At 47.3% G+C, this 7,285-nt stretch overlaps 1 protein-coding gene across 1 annotated transcript in view; it reads left to right on the forward strand.

Moving 5' to 3' along the window:
• Window positions 1-5,304: 5,304 nt before the first annotated feature.
• LOC109373505 (protein S100-A15A) overlaps window positions 5,305-7,285 on the forward strand; it is a 12,242-nt gene continuing 10,261 nt past the window's right edge. Inside the window, exon 1 of the mRNA XM_019627360.1 lies at window positions 5,305-5,373. The gene's annotated coding sequence lies outside the window, so the exon portion shown is untranslated. The remainder of the gene's footprint in view (window positions 5,374-7,285) is intronic.

The following is a 7,285-nucleotide window of genomic DNA, read 5'->3' on the forward strand; positions in this document are numbered from 1 at the left end:
GCTCAGTATGTGCCAGGCCCAAGGGTTGCGATGTGGTTTCTGCTCCAAAGAAAAGGCAGATAAGAAACAGATGAATCACAACACAGCAGGAACAATGCTGTGATGCATAGGGGTTTGCAGAGCAGGAGAAAAGAATGAACTCAATGTCCCCAGGGGTGAGGCGGGAGGGTCAGGGACGGCCAGCAGGTGGCGCCTGGGCTGGATCAGGAAGGACCAGGGGACTTGACTGGCAAAGAGGCACCCCAGGCAGGGCAGGAAGTGGATGTAGCAACATGTCCTAAGTCATCCCAATCACTCAATGCACTGAGTGCTATGTCTCTCTGTGGGCCTGAGTCTCCTCATCCAGAAAGTGGGAATTATGAGAGTCCACAGTGCATAGGGTTATCGTGAGAAATGAATGGATTGTTGTAAGTAAGGCACAACAGCAACTGGCCCACGGTGGAAGCTCAATAAATGTTAGCTATGATTTTGCTATTACTTGTTCTTATTATTGATCATCGTTTCTGTTATTGTGCGTGTCAGGCACTGTGCATGGTCCAGGCTGGGTCCTCGAGGGCTGACAGCCCAGCTGGGGCGTCAGGCACGTTCATGGGCAGTCATCGTGGTGTGCCTGTCTTCTTAGGCACTGCTTGGAGCGCTTGTGAGGCACTGCTCGGAGATGGTTTTTGTGCAAACTTTTTATTAAAATGTAATAATACAGGGGGCGGCCGGTTAGCTCAGTTGGTTAGAGCACAGTGCTCATAACACCAAGGTTGCCAGTTTGATCCCCACATGGGCCGCTGAGCTGCGCCCTCCACAATTAGACTGAACTACTCGACTTGGAGCTGATGGGTCCTGGCAAAACACACTCTTCCTGAATTAAAAAATATATATAATAACACATGTTAAGAAAAGTCACAAATCGCAAATATTGTGCAGCTATTATGAATCCTCACAATAACACTATGAGGTAGGTTCTATTTATTTCTAGGCTTTTAAAAACTTTTGACAAATTTTGTGACAAAATGCACATACATAACATTTACCATTTTTAAGTGTACAGTTCAGTTGTAAGTACATTCCCATTCAGTCTCCACAACTGTTATCATTTTGCACCTGAAACTCCATCCTCAACGAACAAATCCCCACCCTCGAGACCCTCCCCTAGCCTCTGGCAACCACCATTTTCCTTCCTGTCTCTATGAACTTGACCACTCTAGGCACCTCATATAAGTGGATTTGTAGTCTTGATCTTCTTGTGACTGGTTTATTTCACCTGACATAATATCCTCAAGGTCCATCCATGTTGTCACACGTGTCAGAATTTCCTCCCTTCTGAAAGGCTGAATAATATTCCATTGTGTGAATAGACCACATTTGATTTATCCATCCATCAGTTGATGGACAAAGTTGTTTCCACATTTTGACTACTGTGAATAATGCNGTTTAGTATGTTCCAGAAGAAAGATTCAATTCTGGTGAGTAGAATTATAAAATTCTTGTGGTTAGGTATTACTCTGTATTGGCCTTCTGATAGAAAATGAACATTGAGCCCCCACAATGCTCCTTGAAATACTTTGACAAACGGCTAAATTCAACTCAATTTTCAATCTGGTGACAATTTGGAGCTCTGGGCTACAGTTGCAGGTTAGGCCTGGCTTCTCCCTGCACCTCAGTCCTCTTCTTCTCTAAACCATCTTGGTGAGAATGGAGTAACATGTTTTTACGGCATCTTGCCATGGCCCAAGCTACAATATCTGAAGACAAATGGGTGTTAAGTTTGTTCCCTGAGTTTACCAACACAGAAGTCCTGTGAATCCCATACTTTTGGGATTTAATGGAGGCTTCATCATATAGGCCTAATTATCGATATTTCACTCTGTTTTCAGCCCTTCTCCCTTCTCCAGAGATTGGGGGGTCGGGCTGAAAATTTCAAGTTTCCAATCATGACTTGGCCTATCAGTGACCAGCCCTGACTGGGCTGCTTGTCTGGTTTTTTGTGAACCCTTGTGAGATTTTAGGAAAGTCTGCAGCAGGAGCCAAGGTAGTTGGTTTGTGTGGAAAAGTCACTGGAAGTGGCTTGAGTGTGCTGGAAAGTACGGTGAGGTGGGGTCTCAGATTCCTCAGGGCGGGGCCAGGTTGATGGAGACTCAAAATATGATGGCCACTTGTGTCTGCACGCAGCGAAGAGAAGGGGGAGGGCTCAACAGAGCAACAATGGCTTCCACCAGCTCCTCCGTCCTGGAGAAATCTGCCCTCCCAGCCCTCACCCTGACACCAGACAATTCAGCTCCTTTCCGTCTGTCCCTGGTGCCTTTCAAGCTGCTGCTCCAGTGCTGGAGTGACCCCATCAGTGAGTAAGTCTGTGCGTGGGACCTTTAAAAGGAGCACCTGGGACTACAGCTGACTTTTGGCTCTTGCAGCCATGATATCTGCTAGTTCTCACAACCAGAAGTTATGGGGACTTCTCTCGCAGCACTGAAACCCTGGGCTGGGGTGCCTGGCATGGCACTGGGACCCCTTGCTCCTCCAGGGGGAACTCCATAGCTGAGATATCCCTCCTAATTTTTAATGGTCACACGTGGGTGTGGGACCAGCCCACTCTGAGTCTCTGCCCCTTCTACCAGTGTTGAGGTGGCTTCTTCTGTATGTCCATAGTTGTAGGGCTTCACTTCAGCTAGAATTCATTTGCTTCTCAGTGATGGTTGCTTTGTAGTTTAGTTGTAATTATGATGTGGTTGGGAGAGGAGGTGAGCACAGTGTTTACCTACTCTGTCATCTTGACCAGAAATCTGATTCTGCATTTTAAGTCCCCAACCAAAGGCCAACTCTCCATATGAATTTTAGGATTGCTTTTCTATTTCTGTAGAGTGCCGTTGGGATTTTGATAGGGATTGCTTTGAAATCTGTAGATAACTGTTGGTAGTATGGATATTTCAATAATATCAATTCTTCCAACCCATGAAAGAAAATGTCTTTTCCTTTATCTGTGTCTTTTAAAATTTCCTTCATCAATGTTTTGAAAATTTTCATGTACAAGTCTTTCACGTCTTTGGTTATTTCCTAAGTATTTCATTCTTCTTGCTATTATGAGATTGTTTTCTCCATTTGCCCTTTGGGTAATTTGTTGTTTGTGTATAGAAAGTCAATTGATTTTGTATGTTTATTTTGTATCCTGCAACTTTATGGAATCATTTATTATTTATAACAGGATTTTTGTTGTTAAGTCTTTATGGTTTTCTATGTATATGATCATGCCATCTGCAAATAGAGGTAATTTTATTCATTCCTTTCCTATTTGGATGCCATTTTTTTTTCTTTTTCTCGTCTAATTTCTCTAGCCCTAAGATCTTAGAGGGAAGCTTTCAATTTCCCCCCATTAATTATAGAGTTACCTATGTGCTTTTCATATATGGCCTTTATTGTGTTGAGATAAGATTATTCTGTACCTATTTTGTTGAGAGTTTTAACATAAATAGGTGTTGAATTTTGTCAAATGCCTTTTCTGCATCTGTTGAGAGAATCATGTGGGTTTTTTTGTTTGTTTCATTTTGCTAATGCGTTATATCATCTTGATTGATATACATGTGTTGAACCATCCTTACATCCCTGGGATAAAACCCACTTAGTCACGATGTGTGATCCTCACTGTGTGGAGTGTCGTTTTGGTTCCAGACTGAATAAAGACAGGATGAAAGGGGTTGAAAGATGACCCCCTCCTCCCAAAAAGCTATGCGTCAAAAATAGAGTTCTTTTTGAGTGACAAATTATTATCTAGCAATTGTGCAAGGTTATATTGGCATACCAAATTCCTTAATTAAGTGGTTTCTAGGTTTTTATTTTTGTTATTTGGCTATAGGTATTGTGCACTGGTGAACAATTTCCTATTTATTGCTTTTTAACATCTGTTTAATTATTTTCTTGGGCTATATTCCCAGGAAATGATGGCTGAATATGAGGTATTCAATAAAATTCTCTGTGACTCTAGCTTGGCATTGCCAAATTGTTTTACCTTTTAGGAGTTTGAGCCATGTTTTTATTTTAGTGTATTGATGAACTCGTATTTGCTAAGGAAATCATTATGTTGGGTCGATGAAGGCTCACCCCGTGAATTGGAAAATGTTTGGCTTAAGTGTTTACCTATTTCTCTCAAACCTTCAGGGATGCGGAGACAATCGCTGCTTCAATTACCTGTTCTTTGGTGCCCCCTTCTGGGAGATATACTCACCAGCCTGTGTAGCCCCTCCCGGGGGAGATGCATGGGGCCAGGTAGAAAGGGCTCCCTGACAGAAGGCTTGAGATGGGGCAAAGCAGTTCACCTGTCACTCAGAGGCCCAGGTGGCACCTGTATGTAGGCCAAGCCTACACACCTGGCCTCCCTTAGAGTCAGGTCGCTTCCACATTGCAGTCGATTATTGCCTTATAACAAAGCTGTTCTTACCACCTCTCTCTCACCTGCTACTCATCACCCAACCCTTACCATCTTCCTGTGCCCAGGACAAAGTTGTGGCTCCAGTTGCTTGGCACACAGGGCTCTCCCCATTTTGTCTCCATCCTCCTCTCCAGCCCTGCTTCTCCTATCTGTTCATCATGAACGTCATGGACTCCTTTCCCAGCAGGCCATCCTCTTTCATGCCACCAAGCCTTTGCCTGTGCTGTTTCTTGCCTGGAGTGCTGGTTCTCCGTGCTGCTTCTTGTAACAAAAAACTTTTCTTCAACTCCCACCTCAAAGGCCACCTTCTAAGGAAATCTCCCTCAACTCTCCAGGCAGAAGGTATGCCTTCCTGAGTGCCCAGGGTCCCTGTTCATGCCACTAAATTATAATAGTAGTGTTCACAGTGTGACTCTGTCCCCTCCATGCATCCCCACCCTGTGATTTGGCCCCATGTCTTACTCATATTGCCTAGAGGGGCCTGGCTCACTATAGGTACTTGAGAAAAAAATTACTGTGGAGTTTGGGGGCTTACTTATTAAAGGAGGCCATCCATGGAAGACATATTTAAGTTGTGTGTCCGACCTCACTGAAGCCTTGGACCTGGGAGGAAGAGCTCTGATGTAGGGGGATGGATAAGGGGACCTTGTGTGGCTCTGAGAGGCTTCAGATCAGGCTCCAAGGGAAGGTGGGTCCCTGAAACTGGTTAATTGTAGGAAGCAAGTGTCGTGTCATATCATGTCATCTCAGGAATGCAATTAAGACTCAGTGTCCCTGTGGGAAAGCCGGTGAGAGTCACAAGACTGGCTGCCATGACTAGAGACACGGAGGATGGGCAGGATGTGGGACTTGGTGGCAGGGCTGCTGCTCACACAGCTGCCTCCTGCCTGAGTGCTGGGGAGTCTCTGGGATAATCCGCAGGCCGGGACTGCTTTTGGAGCAACCTCTGCCCGAAGCGACAGGTCAGCCCCTCTTCCAAGGGAGTCGCGGGTGGACAGTGGTGGGTGTGCGCTGGTGCAAGAAAGCAGAGGCGGGCTGCTTACTCATTTTGGAGCAAGTGTGCCCTGTAGATGGAGGTCCCAGCAGCATGACTATGGCCCACAGGGGTTTAGGGTCCAAGTTAAGAGCAGGTCTTTGGGGTCGTCCCCAGAGACATTGGTGGGAATCCAGCTCCAGGGGGGTCAGCTGTGTGATTTTGGGAAATTTATGGGACCTCTCTGGGTTTCATTTCTGACTCAGGGAAGTGGGGGTAGTGGTGCCTCTGTCGTTGGGTCATTGTGAGGGTTCCATGGGGTGCTGTGTGTACAGGGCTTTGCCCAGTGCCTGGCCGGCTTTCCGAGAGTTGGAAGCAATGGTTGTCGTGAGTCTTAGCTGAACAGGATCTATGGAGGATGCTGGCCTGACCATCCTGCCACCTGAAAACAGGAATCTCACCTCTGTAGCAAGTGGGCTGTGGGAAGTCTCGGCACTAGTTCCTCACCTCTGGGCAGAGCACTGGGATGAGTGCCGTGGGGTGACCAGGAGAGGCGGCAGGTATCCCCACCTGCCCCACACTGGCCAGCCCAGCACACAGGGCCTGGGAGGGCCAAGGAAAGCAGCGCTGAAGGGATGGCGTGGATGGTATGTANTGGTTTTCCTTCTAAGATGAGTCAGCGTCTGGGCTCAAGAAACCTCTGTGACCAGGAGCCAATGTCTCGACACTGTGCCCCATCCCCACCTGCTCCTGCCCCAGCATGGTCCTGAAAGCATAGGGGAGAGGGCACCAGTGAGATGGGCTTGCTGGGTGGGGATTGGGTACTCAGGGGTGTTTGTCACTGTGAACGGGACTCTCAGAAGTGCCCAGAGGACTGGATCCCTTGTCCAGTGGGCTGGGATCCTGGGCTGTGTCCTGGTCCGTATGTGTTGAAGCTGTGTGGGTATCCCTGTGGAGGTGAGAGAGTCGCCCTGTGTGCTGAGCTGACTCCTGATGCTTTGTTAAATGCCAGGTTCTGATGTCTGGGAAAACCCACCTGGTGGTGGGTATTCCCTGTATAGGAGCTCAAGCTAGTCCTGGAGTCCAGCTACCTCTGGGAACCAAGTGACGAGGCAGGACTGAAAAGGGTGCATGCAAGAGAGGCCCCGAAGGGATCAGAAGGGGAGCTCATGCTGATTCCATAAGTGACAGCGTCCTTCATATGTCACGGAAGGGGCAGGTCACTGCCTTTAGGCCCTTCAAGGCCAGCCCATAAACTAGGGTCAGAGGAGGTAGAAACAAGAGTACACAGGGGTTGACTGAGTAGAGCCCCGCTCTCTTGAAGGACAGGAGACTGCAGTGCCAGGTGGGCAGGTCAGCACTTCCCTGGGTCTGTGGTGACACATGTAGACATGTCCCTGCAGAGCTCCATCAGAAGCTGACACCATCTGCCTGCATCACTCCTACCTCCTCCTACCAAGCCCTTCACCAGGAGAACATTCTTCAGGGACAAATTAGGCAACTGTCTCCAAGTCTCCTTCTTAGGCACTTGCAGGAAACACATAGCATGAGTCATTTGTCCATGTGATGACTCGTCCACTCCCTACTTACACTTTCTGGAGCATCTAGCCTATTTTCAGATTTTCTGTAAAACACTGGTCCACTGAAGATCCATTGACTTTATAATTAGAAAACGTGGTATTGATGCTCTGAGTACAACTGTGAAAAGGAAGATAACTAACACTGCACTTGAGGGTCAGGGAAGAAGGGCGTTCCTAGAGAGAGGGTTGAAGAAGTATGACCCAGAAGAAGGTAAATGGAGGCAGGAGTGGGCGGTGTGAGAAGGTTCTAGTGGGTTCAGTACCTCGGACAGCACAACCACAGTCGCTTGTGTTTATCCACATTGCAAAAGTGAGTGGAGT

The sequence above is a fragment of the Hipposideros armiger genome, unplaced genomic scaffold, assembly GCF_001890085.2.
Source record: "Hipposideros armiger isolate ML-2016 unplaced genomic scaffold, ASM189008v1 scaffold_729, whole genome shotgun sequence".
Classification (NCBI taxonomy): domain Eukaryota; kingdom Metazoa; phylum Chordata; class Mammalia; order Chiroptera; family Hipposideridae; genus Hipposideros; species Hipposideros armiger.